The sequence below is a fragment of the Pleurodeles waltl genome, chromosome 5, assembly GCF_031143425.1.
Source record: "Pleurodeles waltl isolate 20211129_DDA chromosome 5, aPleWal1.hap1.20221129, whole genome shotgun sequence".
Lineage (NCBI taxonomy): Eukaryota > Metazoa > Chordata > Amphibia > Caudata > Salamandridae > Pleurodeles > Pleurodeles waltl.
This window is the reverse complement of record NC_090444.1, coordinates 156,755,111-156,777,654: the sequence shown is the minus strand read 5'-3', so window position 1 is coordinate 156,777,654 and position 22,544 is coordinate 156,755,111.

Genomic DNA, 22,544 nt, shown 5'->3' with positions numbered 1-22,544 from the left:
AGTAGAGATTTACTACTCCTAAATTCACATGCGAGTAAATTGTCAATATGTAGATATTTTTCCAGGGAATGTAGATGTGGAGTTAAAAATACTAAATCTAAACATACCTATGCATACTCACCTTCAAGATATTTTTGCAGGTTGTTTTATTAATCCTCACATACAAACTTGTGAGTGTCTCTTCTGAATATATGATTTCAGAAAATTAAGGGAAACACTGTCCTATAAAGTTCCTTATTTGGCTCCATTGTTTCAAAGTTTTTTTGAAGGAAGAGCCACCATGAATTCCAGTTTGTGGAAGGTCTGGCTTGTTCGCTTTGTGGTTTGGATAATTTTGTCATACCACTTTCAAAGGTCACCAGCCGCCACAGGCAGATAAAAAAATAAAAAAGTATGTGCTGAGACATGTTACATAATTATTACAGAATAACAATATATTTAGAAACTTGCCATCTGCTATGTCAATCATAGGATTTATCGAGGCTGCTGCAAAAGCAGATTCTGCTGCAGTGTTGGTGATATTGGTGCTGCCTGCAGGAGAAGCTTCCAATTGACATACATGAGGGGAAAATAAGCTATCAAGAACTTCAGAAAATCCTGAAAAGTTCTGCTGTGTCTGAACTTTCCCAGGTAACAAGTCTGTGTCCACAATACAAGGCTATTCAGGAGGGTTCTGATTGTCTCTCTGAGAAAATGGCCTCTGGCCTGCAGAGGACAGGTATCCGGATGCTGCTGCATTCAAGTCACTGCTTACAGCCTCGTCAGACGTAGGTAACATAACAGGAACCTCATCCACCACCACAAAGCCCAGGTCGACAGAATTGTCCAAAGTCCCTCTGAAATACAAAGAACCTATTTACTAACTTCAAATGTAGGCTTCCACATTTCGTTCATGATTTACAAAGGCCTGTCCTATCTTTTATGTTTGGAGTTCTCTGCCTTGACTACGGACTCTCCGCAGTCGTAAACTTTCTATTAACTTGTTGCTTGTGAATACAAACAAAAGTGTAAGTTTACCTTTGTGAATTAGGCCCTCCATTCCTATAATAGTTTTACTTTTTTAATTATTGACAAAATATAAGAATAATTAATTTACATCTCAAACTACTGTATGTAGATAACAATCATCCAACAGAGAAGACAAAATGAACGGTTTAATGCTAAACACGTTAAATTGTATGCAAACTTTCTGTAGAAGAACAAATCAATGGCCGATACACGCACACCCTCCCTGGTGCGGGCCACAATCACTAGCCAACGCCAGGGAGGGATTTTTTTTTTAGCCCATCAGAAGATGCAGAAGAGCTTTTGCGTTTCTCCCCAAGCCCCCTCCCGCCCATCTGTGATGTCAGCACACCGCTAGGTGTGCTGACGTCACACTTTCCCCACCGGAGGATTGAGCGGACCAGGTAAGAGTCCTCTTCCCACTCTGGTGAAGGAAAAAAGGCCAAAAAGAGTCTCCCCTTTCCATAGATGCCTTCCTGGGGCCACGATTCACGGCCAGGAAATGGCACTAGGCCCCATGGATTACTTCAAGTGGGGGGGGGGGGCGGGTTCTTGGGAGGTCAGCCAAGGGATAAAAATAAAAAAATAAAATACAAAAAAATATTTTTTTAAAATGACTGGTCGGCCCTCTTGCCCTCTTGACACGGGCCGACCCCTAAGATGGGGGTTATTATTATTTCTTTTTTAATCGGTGTGGTTTTCCGGGGGCCGCGATCAAGACCCAGGGTAACCACATGTATTGAAAAAATAAATAAAAAAAAAAAAGAGTGGGAGAGCCACTGACACTGTCTCTCTCTCTCTCTAATGCCCTGCAAACAGAAAGCTTGTGACTGACAAAAATGTGCCCAGCAGAACAAACAAAATGGCAAAGTTTTTTTTTTTTAAATTAACTTTCGTTTATATTGTCAAGTCGTCTTTTCTCCCTTTAGGCTCATGTTTTCTTTTGTTTTTGCTTCTGGGCATTGTTGTCAAAAGAGGACAATAACTTGTTTGAAATATGCAAGACCTATTGTATTGCAAGTGCTTGTTTTAAACGTGTGGTTACCCTGTGGGCCGATCGCGGCCCCCAGGCAAACCACATATTTATAAAACAAGCTGGTATATATCAGTTTGTTTTATAAATACATATATTTTGTTTTAACCGCAAAGGATTCCCACAGGAGCTTGTTTGCAAGAAGCTCCAGAAATCCCAGAGTACTGCATTGCGTTCTAACGAACTGCTCGCAGTCAAGTTCTCGGATAGGCCTGATGTATACATGCTCACTACAATTCATGATGAGAGCACTTCCCCCCATCATGGTTTGGGGTCAAACGGCCGAAGTCCATAAGCCCACCTGTATACTTGATTACAATAAGTATATGGGCGAAGTGGACAAGATTGACCAGGTTCTTCAACCATACAATGCGTGTTGTAAAACTTGCATTTGGTACAAGAAATTGTTTACCCACCTGATCCAGATGGCAACATACAATGTGTATGTTGTTTATTGTCAGACAACCCCCGGAAGCCTCTTGTCGTCCTTGACTTCCAGTTGTCTGTAATTGAAAGCCTCACTGCTGCTACAGATGCAGCAGCCTCCACTTCCTATGTTCCGGAGGATGTGGCAAAGCTGCAGGAGCGACACTTTGCTGATCGTATTCCTAAAACACCCAAAAAGGATCGTCCATGTCATCGCTGTAAAGTGTGCTTTAAGCATCAAAAGCGGCAGAAGAGTCGTCATTACTTTCCCCAGTGCCCATTTCAGACAGGCCTCTGTTTCTATACTTGCTTTACATTGTATCATTCTAAAGCAAAGTTCTTGGAAATCGACTGAGGTGGAGCTGCCATTGGGTAAACCTTTCAGTGGCTGTGCATGGATACTGAACGTCCATGGGCCACTGCTTCGTTAGACAAGCAACCACAGAATTTTAGTTCATCTACTTCAGGAAATCATGGACTTCCTAATGGCCTGTTCCACACCTTTATTCGCCATCAGAATGCGGTAGGTGTTCTATTTGATTAAGGTGCATTATAGTCCCCATATTGCACATACTAGTGGACACAACATATGCCACATTGTCACGGAGTACCCTGTGTGGCAAAATGTTAAAGGCGTGACTGAATTTTGATGTGCTTGTTAAGGAGCTTATGTATGCGACACAAGGACCACCATGATTGCCTATGAGAACCAGAGTAAGTGTAATAAGTCAATTAAATATCATGTGGGACATATTCACCAACATTTCTACTTGTTTGAAAGTGTGAAAACTCAATTTGTAGCTTCACTTTCAAAGCAAAAGTAGAAGTGCTGATAAGTGCATTACAGTCACAGCACTCCACATAACAGCGGCTGGGACATATGCTACGTTCTCATGGACTACCCTGTGTACCAAACACTACCCTTCTTCATAGTTTAAGATGTCCTCTTTAGGAAACTTAGCGAAAATTCCCCACCATGTCTGCCTTAGTTTCATTGGTAGATATGCTCACTCAGTTCGATGAATGGGCCTCACAAGGCATTTTTTTGATACCGCCAGCTTGCATGCAGAAACTGGAAGGTGTTGGATTTAGCACAGTGAGTGCGCTTAAGGCGCATGAAAAACACGTCTTCCTGAGCCTCAGGTGGCTGTCATGGGAGTCATTAGTAAAGGTTCCTTATGCATGCCTTCGGTAATGTTCAGGAAGAAGGAGGTATTTACTTGACAGGTGGTAAAATGTAGTCAAACTTATTCCATCCTGTAGCGTATGAATGTGATGGGCCCTTGTCTGGTAGCGGTAAGTTGATATTAGTGCAGTGATTGATTGGATTGTGTCCGTGGCTGGCGGTATGAACAGGTTGTGCATGAATGGCGTGTGAATAGACCATAAAGGGGTTGTACCATGAAGTGGCTCACCTTCAGAAGGCTTGGTTTCAATATTCAGATACTTTGATAAGTATTCATGCTTTGAAACCATAATTTCTGGAGGTGCTAAAACTAACCAGCATGAGTGATGGATTAACTTTAACATGCTGGTACCAGGGGAGCCCAAGGGTGCAGGACTTGCGCGGCTTTCACCAGTTTTCCTTTGCCCAGAATCCCCTTGAAATCACAAACTTTGCTTGAAAAACTCATTTTTCTTGAATTTCTGTGAGGGAAGGTCCTAGAATCTGTAGACAGCCACACATTTTCTACCACCCAGCATTCCTCCAAGTCTCCAGAGAAAAATGTTGCCTCACTTGTGAGGGTGAGCAAGTGACTGCGACAGGGAAGTGCCCAAAACGTATTGTGGTGACATCAAAATTACCTATCACAAAGCAGCCTGGTTTTGTAGGATGGTCACCTGTGTCTTTAGTCCTGGGCTTGGCCGCCATGTAGGAGAAACCTATCAAACCTAGACATATCTGAAAACTAGACTCCTGGGGCAGTCCAAGTAGCTGTGGCGTGTGTGCATTCCACAAAGTTTTCTTACAAAGAATACCCTGCAAAGGTGAAACGTTGATTAAAAATACTATTTTGCCTTGCTTTTCCGTAACATAAACTACAGGAATGTGCAGGGATCCACAAAATTCCTACACCCAGTGTTTCCCCACTTGTCTTGATAAAAACACAACCCCATTTGTGTGCCTGTGCCTAATACCCGCGTCAGGAATGGATCACTTCAGGGTCAACAGTAGCCCTCAGGCAAGGACTACCATTGACCCTTGTGTGATCCATTCCTGTCACAGGCACTAGGCCCAGGCACTCCAGTGGGGTAGCGTTTTTATCAGGACAAGTTGGGGAACGCTAGGTGGTAAGATGTCTGTGGATTCATGCATATTCCTGTAGTTTACTTCACAGAAATGCAAGGAAAAATACTGTTTTTATTCAAAGTTTCACCTTTGCCAGGTATTCTGAGCAAAAAAAGCTTTTTTTTTTTAGAAATGTCTGGGTTTGGTAGGTTTCCCTCAATGGTTCCAGATCCCAGGACTAATTAGTGCACTCACCTCAGTTCTCATTATTGTCACAATATATTTTGGGCATTTCCTGTCGCGGGCACTAGGCCTACCCACACAAGTGAGATACCATTTTTATCAGGAGACTTGAGGGAAATGCTGGGTGGAAGGATGTTTGTGGCTCCCCTCAGATTCCAGAACTTTGCAGCACCGAAACGTGAGGATAGAGTGTTTTTTATCCCAGTTTTGAGGTTTGCCACGGATTCTGGGCGACAGAACCCAGTGAGAGCCCCACAAGTCACTTCACCCTGGATTGCCCTAGGTGTCTACTTTCCAAAAATCTACAGGTTTGGTAGGTTTCCCCAGGTGCCAATTGGGCTAGAGGCCAAAATCCACAGCTAGGCACTTTGTAAAAGACACATTCATTTTTATTGGTAAAATGTGATGTGTCCATGTTGTGTTTTGGGCATTTCCTGTTGCGAGCACCAGGCCTACCCATACAAGTGAGGTACCATTTTTATCAGGAGACTTGGGGGAATGCTGGGTGGAAGGAAGTTTGTGGCTCCCCTCAGATTCCAGAACTTTGCAGCACCGAAACGTGAGGATAGAGTGTTTTTTTAGCCCAATTTTGAGGTTTGCCAAGGATTCTGGGTGACAGAACCCAGTGAGAGCCCCACAAGTCACATCATCCTGGATTCCCTTAGATAGCTAGTTTTCAAAAATGTGCAGGTTTGGTAGGTTTCTCTAGGTCCCGGCTGAGCTAAAGGCCAAAATCCACAGCTAGGCACTTTGTAAAAACACATCCGTTTTCATTAGAAAAATGTGATGTGTCCACGTTGTGTTTTGGGGCATTTCCGGTCGTGGGCACTAGGCCTACCCACACAAGTGAGGTACAATTTTTAATCGGGAGAGTTGGGGGAATGCTGGGTGGAAGAAAGTCTGTGGCTCCCCTCAGATCCCAGAACTTTTAGCACCGAAATACGAGGAAAAAGTGTGTTTTTTAGCCAAATTGTGAGGTTTGCAAAGGATTCTGGGTGACAGAACCAAGTGAGAGCCCCATAAGTCACCACATCCTGGATTCCCCTAGGTGTTTACTTTCCAAAAATGTACAGGTTTGGTAGATTTCCCTAGGTGCCGGCTGAGCTAGAGGCCAAAATCCATTTCCAGGAACTTTGCAAAAAAATCTGTTTTCATTTGAAAAATATGATGTGTCCATGTTGTGTTTTGGGGCATTTCCTGTTGTGGGCACTAGGCCTACCCACACAAGTGAGGTACCATTTTTACTGAGAGACTTGGGGGAATGCTGGGTGAAAAGAAGTTTGTGGCTCCCCTCAGATTCCAGAACTTTGCAGCACGAAATGTGAGGAAAGAGTGTTTTTTTACCCACACAAGTGAGGTACCATTTTTATCAGGAGGCTTGGGCAAATGCTGGGTAGAAGGAAGTTTGTGGCTCCCCTCAGATTCCTGAACTTTGCAGCACTGAAATGTGAGGAAAAGGGTTTTTAGCTCAATTTTGAGATTTGCAAAGGATTCTGGGTGACAGAACCCACAGAGAGCCCCACAAGTCACCCCATCTTGCATTCCCTTAGATATCTAGTTTTAAAAAATGTGCAGGTTCGGTAGGTTTCCCTAGGTCTCGGCTGAGCTAGAGGCCAAAATTCACAGCTAGGCACTTTGTAAAAACACATCCGTTTTCATTGGAAAAATGTGATGTGTCCACGTTGTGTTTTGGGCCATTTCCTTTCGTGGGCACTAAGCCTACCCTCACAAGTGAGGTACATTTTTTAAACTGTAGACTTGGAGTAATGCTGGGTGGAAGGAAGTCTGTGGCTCCCCTCAATCCCAGAACCTTTCAGCACCAAAATATGAGGAAAAAGTGTTTTTTTAACAAAATTGTGAGATTTGCAAAGGATTCTGGGTGACAGAACCCAGTGACAGCCCCATAGGTCACCCCATCATGGATTCTCCTAGGTGTCTAGTTTCCAAAAATGTACAGGTTTGGTAGGCTTCCCTATGTGCCAGCTGAGCCACAGCCCAAAATACACAGCTAGGCACTTTGGAAAAAAACATGTTGGTTTTCAATGGAAAAATGTGATGTGTCCATGTTGCGTTTTGGGGCATTTCCTGTCGCAGGCACTAGGCCTATCCACACAAGCGAGGTACCATTTTTATTGGGAGACTTTGGGGAACACAGAATAGAAGAACAAGTGTTATTGTCAATTGTTTCTCTACATTCATTTTTGCCTTCCAAATGTAAGGCAGTGTGTAAGAAAGAAGTAATTTTGAGAAATGCCTTATAATTCACATGTTAGTATTGGGGCCCCCGAATTCAGAGATGTGCAAATAACCACTGCTTCTAAACTACTTATCTTGTGCCCAATTCGGAAATACATAAGTTTCCTTGATACCTATTTTTCACTCTTTATATTTTCTCAAATGAATTGCTGTATACCCGGTATACAATGAAAACCCACTGAAAGGTGCAGGTCATTTATTGGCTTTGGGTACCTAGGGTTCTTGATGAACTTACAAGCCCTATATATCCCTGCAAACAGAAAGATGTAACGGTTTATTGCTTTAAAACATCTGCCATACATGGAAAAAGTTGCAAAAGAGAACGTAGACAGAAATGGCTGTTTTTTGTCAACTCAATTTCAGTATTTTTTTTATTTCAACTGTTAATTTCTGTAGGAAATCTTGACGGACCTACACAAATGACCCCTTGCTGAATTCAGAATTTTGTCTACTTTTCAGAACTGTTTAGCTGTCCGGGATCCACCACTGGTTTCACACCCATTTCTGTCACTAACTGGAAGGAGGCTGAAAGCACAAAACATTGTAAAAATTGGGTATGTCACTGTAAAATGTCAAAACTGTGTTGAAAAATGTGGTTTTCTGATTCAAGTCTGCCAGTTCCTGAAAGCTGGGAAGTAGGTGCTTTTAGCACCACAAACCCCTTGTAGATGCCATTTCTAGGGGAAAACAATGTTTTTCTTCTGCAGCACTTTTTCCCCATGTAAAAAAAAAAAAAAACTGTATTTTGGTTAATTTCTTGATCTCCTCCAGGGGAACCCACAAACTCTGGGTACCTTTAAAATCCACTGAATGTTGGAAAAAATGACACAAATTTGGCGTGGATAGCTTACGTAGACAAAAAGTTATGGGGGCCGAAGCGCAAACCACCCCAAATAGCCAAAAAAGGGATCAGCACTGGAGCGGGAGAGGGAGGAGTGGAGACGGGGAGACCCAGCAGCTAAACAATTAAGAATGAAAACCTGTTTATAATTTGCTTGTTTTCTACTAAGACCACCACTACTGCAGGCTGCAGAATCTTGTTGCTTATTAAATCTCAAATGTCATTCTTCCTAGGCCCGAGGTAGGGATTTTTTTTTAAAGAGGGAAATTTTGCTGCCCCTTTCCTAGAAAGGGGGCTATATATAGGCTTGAAATCTGAACGTTGTAGGTGACAACTAGAATCGTGTTACAAAAGAACAAGTCTTGGGCATTATGTACATATAAAAGATGTCTGTGTGCCTTGACTTTCATTAGCCACCAACAAAACATCTGAATCTTCAGACATAAATCTAGTGTTGGAAAAATTATCAACACCAAATTTAGGGCCAGATTTAAAGTTTGGTGGTCGGTACTCTGTCAGAGTGGCAGATGGCATTACATCTGCCACCATAATGGATTACTGTTCACCAAAATTGGAGATCACCACTTGCCCAGCAGTGATCTCTGTACCTTGACAGGAACCACCATTATGGCAATTTCTGTCAAAGTACAAAACATTTGGTCGATGCCCACCATCGGTTTTTACATCAGTCTACTAAATTTGTACCAAAATCTGTTTTTTCAAAAACAAACTCTCAAAGTGGGACTTTATTACTGAAAAACAAAGAACTAATGAACCCCCACATCAGTGAGTTTTTTTCCCTGAGCATGCAGACCCTCAGTTTGGCACACAGGGTGCTATGTCACATTTGCGACTGAGTCTCCTGTCTGCCAAACTCTAAATCACCCCGCAAGTCTTGAGGATGGGTCATTTGTGAGGTCCTAAAGATCTCTTGATCCTCACCATTTAAAATGTTTGGCTTGTGTTGAATGTAATGAGTTTCAGCAATTCCTTGTCAATGTTATGCTACTGACTGAACTATCCTGTACATTCCAAATGTGTGGAACAGTCGGAACAGTTTTATGTGAGTTACCGATTGGGACCTACAAGAGGGAACATTTCAGTGGCTGCGAGGGCCTGCAAATGAACTGGGTTCATGTAAACTCAATTGGATCAATTATTCACAGGCACAATCCGGCGTAAGGTATTTTAATAGCTTTTGTATAAATCTAATATTTAGATTAAGCCTCTTTATGGACACAGTCACATTGCATTTTTTACATTTCACTACTAAGACACGGGTGAATATCAAATATTTGTAGACCATATTTATGGAGAATGATGCTGTAGAATAATGAAGCTTGTTGAGCCTCCGATTAATAAAATCCAGTAGGATGGCAGACAATCTTGAAATAATTCCCAGTGAAATTCACCCTCGTACATATTCATGGTGAATATCTTAGAGCATTACAGATGTTATTGGATCACGGATATGAAATATCGAAACACAAAAAAACAAATTTAACAAGCCCTCCTTCCAAAAGCATCATGCAACATAAACACACACTAAACTGACATGCATTAAACTAACATTTGTACTACATAAAATAAAATTAAAAGATACTTACCCACGGGTTGCAAGTCCTCCTCGGTTCTCTTCTGAAGACAGTCTGTGGCACAATGAAGAGCTCCCCTAAACAATCCTGGTGCTGTTCAGCAGTGCCAGGATTGAATGGAGAGGGTTGGCTGGACGCTTCTTCAGGCCCTAGAGGTTTGTGCTTGCTCGCCACCCAGCTGTCTAAGACAGCTCGGGTTGGAGAGCTACAGAATGCGCATGTCAGGCTGGCTGTCGTAAGACATCCTGCCAAACTGACATGTGCAATTTGGAGCATGCGTCCAGCCAGCCACTGCTCGAGTCCTGATTCCTCCATGCATCCAATTGGCAGGAGGACATGCCCCACATTCCTCCTGGCTTGGGAGCAGGCCATGGCACTGTGAAAAATAAAATGGCAATTAAATAATTTCATTGCCATATTACTTTTCACATTTTTATGTGTGGCTCATGTTTATATTTTTACTTCTATCACATAGCAAAGGGGCGTAATTTCAGAAATTTTGCATAACAAGCATAATACAACATTACACAAGATTACGCTGGTCATAACAACCTACTCCAAGCATAGAAAGATCATGGGAAACAGTAACGCATGGCATAGAACAAACTTCAATAATAAAAGGAAACTACACCAGACTCAGAGTTGTTGTGATGACTATAATCTGTGTGTATATTCAAGCAGGTGATATTGCCTCCACTTCCAGTGAAGCACCAACATGCCCACATATATAATAGGATAGATGTTTCATGTTGTTCCATTATCATGAAATCAACTGTGTACGGGTGTGTTTAAATTCAGTTTTTGTATCAAAATTGTATTTAGTGACAAAAGGTTTTTATACATTTGCAGAAAAGGAACATGTATTGAAGGTCACCAGTGTCCTTCCCACAGTTCTAGCTTTTGATTGAGTCAAGAAGACCCAGGAAACGAAGTCTGCTTCGTGTCGAGATTGATCTATGTATTGACCACAGTCTGCACTTGGCTGGAGCAGGAGTGATCTTGGAGGAAGAGGCAGCCTTCCAGGTGCCTGAATTGTTGCTGCAGTACCGAGTGATTATGGTTTGATCATGTAGCATTCATTTAGTTTGTGTCTTGTGATTAAGTACTGTTTTGGATGGTAACAGGAGTAATGCTTGTGTTCCAGATAGTTTGGTTATGTCTGGTATGTGAGCTTCCGTCATCTTGGTAAGAGATACTTTACGTCTAATAAATGCACAGAAGTCCATATTATGTATATTGTATTTGTGCTGCAGTTCTGCATAAGAAGCAGATTGTCTAGGGTACTGAAGTCTTTGATCAGTAAGAGTCCTCTTTCAGTCCACTACTGCCAAGAATAATGGGTTGCCTTCAGTGTTGATGCTTAAACGATAATTAGATTTATTTGGATTTGTTCATTTTATGTTTGGGTTTCCTATTAAGATTACTCAGGGCATCCATGATACTTTGGATTATACAAAGGGAGTGGTCCACTTTCATGTACTTTGCAGTCAGAGTAGAACACCAGTTGAGTGAGAATAAAAGGTATTTCAATCAAGAACTATTGAGGAGCATTATACTTTTCTTCTTGGATCCAGTGGGCACCTTGTTAAATGAGAAAGAAAGACTAGTATCTAGTGAAATCAGAAAGGTTGACGCCTCCCACTGTTCTAGCCAGTTTGAGCTTAGTGAGACAATTCCTGGCCTTTTTCGACTTCCACAGGAAGTCAGAAAGATGTTGTCAAGTTAGGCCAAGGGGAAAAATGTCGATTAAAAAAATTTAACCTGCAGGGCTACCATCATTTCGTTCCTTCACCACCACATGATACATTTTGATGACCATAGTTCAAGCATGTCTTTAATTTTGGTCAGTATTTTCCTATCACTGTATTTACTCGATTCTGCTAAAACCATCCGAAATCAAATCCCCAAACATGTTATGCAACTTCGTTGCCACTTTAAACCCAATTGTACACATATAAAGGAGTTGTATATGTTGCTAAATGAAAACGCTTCAGTTCCATCCCTATTTAGAGTAGCCCAACACCGAGGCGTAAGAAAAGATGGCACTTAATATTTGTATAATATACTTTTCTGCATTTTAGTGAAGCTCAAGATGCTTTCTGCATCTGCAGTCGCTTTCTGTGAACCTGATTTCAGTGGGATACTTTTTATTATTATTCTCTCTGAAGGATGCTAACAATTGTTCATTAGCTCACAAAAATAGCCAAGGAGATAGTGGACAACCCTGTACGATTCCCTGTGTTAGGGTGAATTTAACAGAAAGTTTTCCATTGAACTTTATTTGGACCGCAGGGTCAGAAAACAAGGCAAAAACCATACAACCAAAGTTCTCACCAAACAAAAAGCTATGAAGCACCAAGCACAGGAAGGACTGAGAACCCTTAACAAAAGCCTTCTCAGCGTCCAGTACCACCATAACAAATGGGAAAGGTGGTCACCTAGCCTTTTCTATTTCATGGAAATATTATCTAATGCTAGTGCTCCACAATCTTACATTGAAAATACCTGTTTGTGATGGATCTATCAGAAAATCTAGGACCTGCTCTAGTCTTCTGGCCAGGATCTCAGCATAGATCTTCCAGTCAAAATTAATAAGGGAAAGAAGGTGATTGTTCTCAGTTTTCATCACAGCTTTTCCTTCTTAAGGATTACTACAATGGGTGTTGGCAAAGAGTTTGAATAGCGCTGTAAATGCATCAAGCACTGAATTTTGGCATTCCTTGTAAGATTGTCACTGGGAAGCCTCCAGGCCAGAGATTTTTCCAGACTTTAGCGTGTTTATTACTTTCTCGATTTTGGACCTCTCAACAGGTATATTTAAGGATTTAAGGCCACTCTATTCCCTGCGTTAGGAGAGGGAATTGGGATGGCATACAAGTAAGAATGGATTGATTTGTTGGATTTGTAGAAGGAGGAGTGGAACTTACAGTAATTGTCAAGGATACCTGTTGTGGAGGTTTGGGTATTTCCTTGTGTGTTTCTAATAGCAGACATGCTTGTTTCCTATATACTAAATTTTACGTAACGGTCAAGAGTCTTGCCAGCTTTACTAGGCTCGCAGAGCTTCTTTGACGTACTGCTTGTAACTCAAATGGAGGTCTTGGTTTCTGGAGCTTGTTATTCACAATCCTTAGTTCACTCAATATACTTTTGTGTAGGTTTTGTGCCCAGTAGAGTGCCTTTTTTCCAATGCATCTAGTGTCAGCTTGTTATTTTTGTTCTCCCAGGCCATAATGTTAATTGTTACTCTCCTAATGATCACCTTCAAGGCATCCCATAAAGCTGTGGCCAGCAACAGAATGCAAATTTTCTTTAATGAAGTGATGTATGTGTGTGGATATTTTTTTACAGACATTAATTTTGATAACAGCATAATTTACTCTCCACTCTCACACATTTGTGGTCAAAATTTTCAATCTCAAAGGAGATTCTTAGTTGTTCTGTAATCACTACTGGTTCTAATCTGGGCTTCATTACATTACAAACATACGAATTGTCAAGAAGGCATGATGGAGATGAGAACATAATGTCTAATCAATTCTATAAAGGTCTTCACTATTGCATGCAAAGGTCTTTAAAGGATCGAATTCAATTAATAAAATGAAAATAACATGAATTGATATCTGTGGGTGCAGATGACATTATTGTTATCTAAGTAATCTGTAGGTATGCAAAACTTTCTGTCAATAGGGACTACCATTTTTGTTAGATCAATAAAAGGTAAGGCCTGTAGGTTTTGATTTTTAACTAGAGTTGCAGTGTCTAACTCTTCTTTTGCATCAAAGATAGAGAAGGGGCGGGCCAAATAAGTCCCCTGAAAGGGTTTCGAAGTTTATGAAGACACTGTTGGTCTGACACAAGAAGGCTATCGTTCTTAACCTTTGGGAGTAGTAGAAATTAAGCATGCACGCTTACTTAGCAGCTGACAAACTGAAAATAAAGCATTGTAAAAAACATGGCGCTAATCTGCATTTTTTAGGCAAAGAGAACTAACCTTGGAATCGAATATGCTTTAAACCTGGATTGGAAGACATTGGCAATGATCACCAACAGAAGCACAAAAGTACACTGGAAGCAGTGAACACCAGTATTTTCCATGTTGTCAGGAGGGGTTTCTGTTCATCTGTCCAAGATTTCTCTGTTATAGAAAAGACAGAAAACTCCATCAGCAACCTCATATTGGATAAGAAACTTTCACACTGAACAGATCTTCATATAGAGTTTGGTGGATGGGATACTCCATCAAGACATGACGGACATCCCATCAACCTATTACAAGTGCTGTAGAGTATAATGCACTGTAATACAGTGGACTGGACATCAGCCACGTTTGTGACGGAGTATCCCATCTGCTAAACTCTAAATAAGGCCCGTAGTTATAACCATTTCAGAATCACATAAATAGCATTCGGTAATTAAAATAAAATGGAGATCATTTAAGAGCTCTACACTGTCATGTCAAAAATAGATTTACATGTCACCTGGGGTATGAAAGGAAGTTGACTGGTTTAAGAAATGAAATGACAAGAGTTCAGTGGTAAATCGGGGGAAATTACTGAACCCGAAGAAAAACACTCAGTGAATCGCGAGCAAGTACAAAATGCAATAATCTTGATTCAAAGGTTTTTCAGAGGCCTGCGGAATCAGTATTTGCCACGTGTGGTAAATATTACATGCAATAAAATTTGCATGCTGTGTAAATCACATATGCAATTTTTGATGCAAGTGAAATTTATTCCAGATGGTATTTAATCATGGGGTATAAAATGTGCGAAACATGCATCTTCCACCACAAGGAGTAACAGCAGTCCATCGCAGTGCTATAGGAACAAAAACTCCAGATTTAAGGACAACACATTTTCCTACTTCAGCAGCTGTCTACCCGCATCTATATACCAAAAATGGAAGGAGGTCGCCATTGTGTGTGTAGTACACAGCAAACTAACTACAAAGTATCATCTACTGCTATTCTCCTACCTATCGAACATCAACAGTGGTAAACCGCCCAGATTGCAGTACAGTGTATTCCTGCAAGCAGAGAAAGTGAAGCTCCAATCCTGAGCGGGAAGTACTGAAACCATTTATTGAGCCAACTGATGTTCAAGACCCCACACAGAGCTGAAATACTAATGTGAAAAGAGATCCCTTAAAAAATGAACGCTGTGTCATTCTATCCATTGGCTGTGGAAGATGCGGCACAACTTCCTGGAATGGAGGCCACTGTCGCACGACACATGCGGGGGTCCCTTGCCACAAGTGGTGAACCCTGCTACCTCAGCTGTACCTCAGGACCAGGGTGAGTATGAGTTTGAGACCCTCAAAATGTCTGGAATCAAGAGAATTTGCAGAGGAGTGAATTGTGGAGGCACCCAAGAGCGCACAGGGAGGGGCACAAATGTTCACACATATAGCTCCAGTTATGTGTTTTTTGCAAAGGAGGACCCATTGCACACCACACACTTCATATCTTTATCAGACCAGATTTGCAGTAGTGAATGTGTAGTGAAGAAGTGGGTTGTCATGTTGGGGTTGGCTGTAACTGGATGGCCTATGCAAGACTGCATTTGGCAAACAATGTGCAAAGTGCATATAACGGATGACTAGCCAATCACCAATAAGCATACAAAGACCCGTGGCATCAACTGCAACACTTAACAGTGGCCAGTTGTGTACAAATGAAATACGCACAAGACGGATTTCCCTATAAACCGTGCACAGAGCCGTTAAGGATATTAATTATGTGGGAAAGAACAGTGCAAGCCAGGCACTACCAGAAGACCCATTAGTGTGTGTCTGGCTAATATTTCCGATTTAGAGTGTCCTAGAAAAGGACAGGGTGGAGACTGCTGGGGCACGCAGTAAAGTCTAAAAAGAGACAGTATTTCAAATGGCAAACATACAGACGTTGCCATAACAGCACTAAAGTACTCAACATCATTGGCATAGAGAACAAGTTGGTGGTGATCTTCTTTTGGGCCTATGCTGATGTCACCTAGGCAGGACATACATAGTTTGAAAATACAATAGCAGGTAGAGCCGGGCAGAATTTTAGAATTCAGCTGCACCTAACCCACACACATCACATGCCAAAATGTCCCTGGACAGTGCACTGCCTGGATGACATCATCATATAATGAGAAGAATGACAGTACATGCTGTAGAACACACATTTGCCTCTCACGTATGGAAAGTGACATATGATAAGAAGAGTTTGATGGAGATTTAGGGGCCATCTTACTCTACCAGTGATCATGCAAGCCTAAGTGCTTATGCTGTTCCACTACTGTATATGGGTTTTGTGTGTATTTTTTTTAGTCTGTACACAGGTGTACCCGATTTAGGTCTGGTGGTATCATCCTTAAAGACTGTTTATGTTGCATTCTTCGTTTGTGTGCACTACATTCTAGCATGTTTGTGCTACTTTCAGTGTTTCATCATTCATTTGCAACATGTACGTTGCCTCCTGCTTTCGATGGAGAAGTTTTTCATTAATTATGTTTCAGATTTTGACTAATCCAAAAGGTTTGTAATTGCATTTTGCTTAACGTATGTAATATTTACAAGACACCGTAAGAAATAATGTTTGTGCAAATAATCAATAATACAATTTTTGCACATACAGTAAATATCAAAGCGGTTTTGCAGCGAATAATGGAGCAGACCAGCCCCGAAATGCAGCTAGTACCTTTCTCATAATCAGGAGGTAGGTATTCATTTTGTGAAAGGAATAAATGTATGGCCTTTTACCAAGCAAAAGCGTGGAACAAAGTTAAGTTTGTATATCTTGCTTGCAAATATTATAATTAGAAGTATTAATGTACCATGTAATACTGTACACAATAGACCCGAGTCATTAACTGCATTGTGTAGTGTGTTCATTAGTACTACAGTAATACTACTCATGTACTACAAAATGCAGCTCATAAACCAACAGCTAGAAACCTCTGCCTCTACCTTTTGTCTTTTTGTTTTGTACAGAGGTCTCTGCCATCGTGGCAGATGGCCTAGCATATATGGGTATACAATTCAGTAGTAAATGTGGGAGGGGCCAACAGCAGTGTTCAGACAATTGGGAATTATTAGTACAAAATGGAAGGTGTTTAGAAAGTTTAAAGAGGAGTTAAGAAGAGACATACCAATACAAAAGACACACCCACAAAAAGAGTAAGGCAATTACAATTCACAAAATACACGTCAGAGATCACTACAGCCCTAACCCTTTCTAACAGGCTCAAAAATACGTTGGTCGAGCCTTGGAGTAAGTCCAGCATCATGCATGGCCAACCATTGGCACTTTAACACACTCCCATAGAAAACAATGGAGGCAGGGAAATACAATACCACTCATGGGAATTTATGTGAAAATTATTTAATAAATTTGACACCTACATTTTATATTTGTGAAGTGATAGCAAATTGTAAATAATATTGATTTTATTTAACTGTAATAATAAACCCAATTCAAAACACTATTAAAATGTTATATTTTATTTAAAAAATAATAAATATATCAAATAACTTGTAACCACATTTAAAAAACAAAATACAAATTGAAAGGTTAGACAGATAAAAAGGTAATATTTATAAATTAACATACTTAAATTACTTTATTTTTAATACATCTTTGATTTGATGAGTTAATGTACTCTAGCATTTTATTATACTAGCTCCACTATAATAATATTAAATTATTGTACATTTATAGCATACATTAATATATTTTTCGTTTTTTAAAAAGAATAATAATCTTTAATAATTTACAACATACTTTGCCCTAGGCAGATCTCTACCCCAGTAGTGGAGATTTCAACCAGAAACTGGAATTTACTAGCTGTAACATTATACTTTTAAATTCTATTGAGGGGCTGGAGACAAGTCTACATCGGAGCAGTGAATGGCTAAAAAGTGAAGCGTGTAGGTGTTAGTATGCATGTGAATAAACATACATGTGCACATCTACCTTTATGAATCAGGCTCAATGTGGTAAATAACGTATGGTCAGGTAAATCCAGATGTAACTTTCCACATTCTGGACAGCTGAGTGAAATAAGGAATTGTGCCAATGATTCGAAGTAAAAATGTACATTTGTTTGAAAGCCTGCATATAGTGCACTGTGTAACAGAAAAAATCATAAGAAGATTTGACTAAAATGTTTCAAACTGTCTGAAGGTTTGACTGAATCACATCCATTCGACTCTGGAGAGTTTTGTGAAGATCTGTCAAAGTGGGACAACATTTAAAGGGGAATTCCCAAAAGAGCTTATGTTTTTGTGGATGTGTGACTAGAAAACCTTACTTACACATGTCTAATAAGTCTAATGTCTAATAATAGTGTTGCTGTGTCCCTAAACGTCTGGAATTTATGTACCCCACCACCTTTGTGTTAAACACTGAAGAGGCTTATCCCTAAATAGGGACAGAGGAATCTCATTACCAGAATCTACCCGGGACCGAATGCAGAATTAACATGTGTACCCTGCCTACCTCTGACACAGCAAAATGCACTTTTGCACAATAACTTGTAATCAGAGACAAAACAAATAGATGAAACGTTTATATTACTTGTCTTAAAGCGGCCTGTTGATGATATCCTACCTGTTTGAACACAGTGCACTTGGTAAGATGGAACCCATTCACCATTACGGCATGTAATGTAGCGGTAATCGTTGGTAATTGTGTAACCACGATCACAATAGAATTCAACCACGGTCCCATGGTTGTAACTCACACAAGGCTGTGGATGGCAAATATAGTCTCCGTGATTCAGCATTGGAGGTGGTGAACAAACTTAGACAAAAACAAAAGAAAGAAAAAATCTCAACAACAGCAGGATTCTGTATCTGAATGTTCAAAAGACTGCAACTAATGTTATCTCTAACTAAAACATCATTTGTTAAGTGGATCATGCATCTTCAAGACAGGTTATCATTTGAGAATCAAAATATTTATAGATCATCGCCTTTCATTTCTGACTTGTTCAGTAGCTGAGCACAAGGAATGAGAAGGGAATGTTACTTAATTTCAATTAAGTTTCATATTACAACATGGAAACACCTAAGTGCAAGCCTCAAATGGAGACAACCCGGAGTGTACTGCTTCAAGGAAGCCAGTCTAATGATGCAGGGCAGTTATTTATAAGAAAAGGGTCAGATTAATGGGGTTAACCGTTTGCACAAATTCATTCTATCATATGCCATAGGGAGGTAGGTGGGGTTATTTGGGAATTCATGGATACAAATAATGGATGGCTAAGATTATAATGGGAGTTATTACAACTTTGGAGGAGGTGTTAATCCGTCCCAAAAGTGACGGTAAAGTGACGGATATACCACCAGCCGTATTAAGAGTCCATTATATCCTATGGAACTCGTAATACGGCTCGTGGTATATCCGTCACTTTACCGTCACTTTTGGGACGGATTAACACCTCCTCCAAAGTTGTAATAACCCCCAATATGTACGTTTTCCTCTCCATTCAGCAAGCCAAATCAAAACAGGGCGGTTTAAAAGGCAGGAGTAAATTAACCTCAGGGTACTCAGGCAAGATTGAATAATGTTAATGAAACAAGTTCCCCTGAAAAGCAGACAGACACACATCCGTAGATGCTCACAGTCAAAATCAAGAAGTGTCTGGCCAAATACAGCTCAATCTAGGGTGGCTAAATTACAGGGTTTACCACTCAGCCAGCAACAACTTTACTATGCTATTGCGGCTCCTAAATGGCATGCATCAAGTCAAATTGGGCCCTTTCTCTTCAGATCCATCTGAGGGCATTTTGAAAGAGACTTGGTGGGAGCAGTTTCCTTTACCAAGTGGGTGTGTTACTAGAATACTGCTGGCCAATATTGTCCGATAAAAATAATGTATTCTAAATATTGTGTAAATAAATATCAACCAATGGGAGGTAATAATAGAAAATCACAACCTATGTAACTGTATTATTGTAAATGAAATGTAGGACACAATATTTAGGTCAGAAAATATTTCTGTATGAGATATTCTGACATCCAACTCCTTAGTGTTTGTGAATTCCAATTTTAGATGTTTGAGGCACTTTTCCGTACATGTTTTCAAACAAGTTGACTTCTGTCTTGTAATATAAATGATCTATTACTCTGTGAACATGTTAGGAAGGCATTCTAGGATCGTTTAAAATATAATCTTAGTGGGGGACAGGAAATTAGGACTTCCACACAATGAAGTCTGTAAATGAAGGCAGGGATACTTTGGTGCTCTAAAAAAAAAATGATAGCAGACATATAGAGTTACAGATGGGTAAGTTAATAATTGGGATTTGTGTCACTGAGGGGCTGTGGGTGATATCAAACAGACAATGAGAGCAAATCTCAAGTTCTTTATGATGTCAATCAGAGCCCCAAGGTTAAAAACATCCTTACATTATATAACCGTATGTTATGTATAGCTCCACGTCATCTCTCCCTGCTTTCAATAGATGCGCAGAGATTGCAGAGCAAGGGGGAGCCATACAGACATGTCCTCTCCTCCTAAAGATCAAACATACATTCACCCCACCACCCTCTACATTTATCATCCACCCTCCCAAATGTAAAAATGTGAAATCCTGCCACTCACCTCCATTACCCTCAATATTTCACACTCTCCCCTCAATTGAAAAAAACATACCTAGGGTCCTCCCACCCACTCTCCTCCCTCTCCTCGCGCAAATATTTAAAAACATATTTGGCCTTCTGTCACCCTCCTGACCTCCCTCTGTGCCTTTGTTCCTCCCCACCAAAACCAGGCTCTACACTCTGCCATGAGAAGGAACCACAACCAGGGCTTCTTTTTCTCTGTCAGCGCTGTTCTACAAAGACCAGGGTACCGAGAATGTGGCTGTTGGCACAGATACCCGGGTTTTCACGCCTCCCTTGAGTCTGTGGAGACCCAAGAGAGGCAGAAGAATGCAGGTGAGAATGCCAACCACCATTCCGCCACTGTGCTTGGGTCTCCACAGATCTAGGCCAGCCTGCGGAACGCAGGAGAAGCAATTGCTTCCCCTGGTCAATGTAACAACAGGAGAAAACATGACGAGTAAATAACTAGATTTAAATCCAGTCATGTATAAACATATGGTTCATTTGAAATGTAAGGAAGGAAGACTGACCAGGGTGCCTAGAAGAAATCAGGTGGTGGTTGCGGATGGGTAAGGAACATTTCAAAATACCAGGTTTAAAATTTGGTGACCAAGTTACGTATCTTAGATAACCTTTTTTCTGGTAGGGACTCTAACTGCAGATTCCTCACCTTGGAATTCACCCCAGGTGTCAGACTGGATCAGGAAAATCTTGAGCCTTACCTCTGCGTGGTGGCAGGTGGCGCCTTTTGGCTCTGAGCCAGCCATATCTACTTATAAGGGCCACACTAGGCACTGACATTTCTTTTGTGACTATTTCCACCTCAAAAAACCAGAGCCACATTAAAACAATGTTATTGTTTTGACCAGTGTGCAGTGTCTAAAGGGATCTTTTTGGGAAAAAGATCCCAGTTCACAGAATGGGGAGGATCAGAGGGCTGCTGAGGAATTTGCGCTTAGAGTCTCTACCAGAAAAATCATTACCAAAAGTAAGTAACATTGTTGAACTTGGCCCTCTCACCCCCAAACATTAACTTCTCCTGTCTTCTGAATTTGTTTTTGTTGTCTCTAAGACTTAGTGTACTTTATCACTGCTAACAAGTGCTAAAGTGTTTGAACGCACACCCTAAAATATGGTACAAATGGATTAATCCTTACTGGCATATTGAATTCCCAAGTGAATTCTATTACATGCACACAAGGGCTATAAATTAAATACCACTAGTGGTCCCGCAGCACTCATAGTATCACCGACTGAACTAGCCTTTTAAATATGTTGCAGGCCACCTGCTGCAGTCTGTAGTGCAGTTTTAAACTGCCATTTCGATCTGGCCAAAACAAGCACTAAGGGAAAGGATGTGGTGTAACAGCAAGAGCTGTTGACTTTGGAACTGGGGAACCAGGTTTGAATCTTGGCACTGTTGCAACATCTTGTGTTTCTAGGCAAATCACTTAATCTTCCCACATCTAAAAAGAGAAACATAAAATAAATGTTGTCCTGTGAAATATAAATGGTACTCTTGTAAAGCAGTCCAATACCTTCGGGTTGAGTTTGCACTATCTAAAAAATACTGCAAAAGAAAACCAATTTGCCAGCCCTAACCCTTCCTTTTTAATACGCGTACATATAGCTCACCCCTAAGGTACACCCTAGAAGCTCATAGGCCAGGGTGCAACACATTTAAAAAGTAGGACAACTGCATTTAAGTTTGACATGTCCTGGTAGTGAAAAAATCCTAAAGTTGTTTTTTACTAATTCAAGGCTGATCTCTCCCATAGGATAACATTGGGTTACATTATTACTGTATATGTAATAAGTGATAACTTAACTTTAGGAGCATTCAAGAAAATTTAGTTTACACTCAAATGCATTGTAATTAAAACGCTCTTGAATGGTAAAGTTGTATTTTTAAGTTGCAGTTGTGAAAAAAACACATTTAGAAAGTTGCCATTTTTTGTTCTAACCATTTGTTGCCTGTATCATGGGTCACGACTAGGTGTAGCTGGCATCTGGCCTTGTGTATTACTCCCAAATGGTGAGACAAAGTAGGGATACATGTTGTCAGGATGGGCCATCTCCGTCAGAATGAGGAGGGAGAAGCTGTCGCCTACCACACTTGCACATCACAAATACTCCCCACAATCACAAAGGGTTTCACACTAGTCTTTTGTTCCCCCCACGGTGGCATTTTCTTGTCCTAACCATTTCTGATTTCTGCCACTATCCTGGGCCACATGTAAATAGCTTAACAGATGGCCTGGTATTCCTCCCAGACAGTGAAACAAAGGGGGACTAGATGTTGGCAGGATGAGCCATCC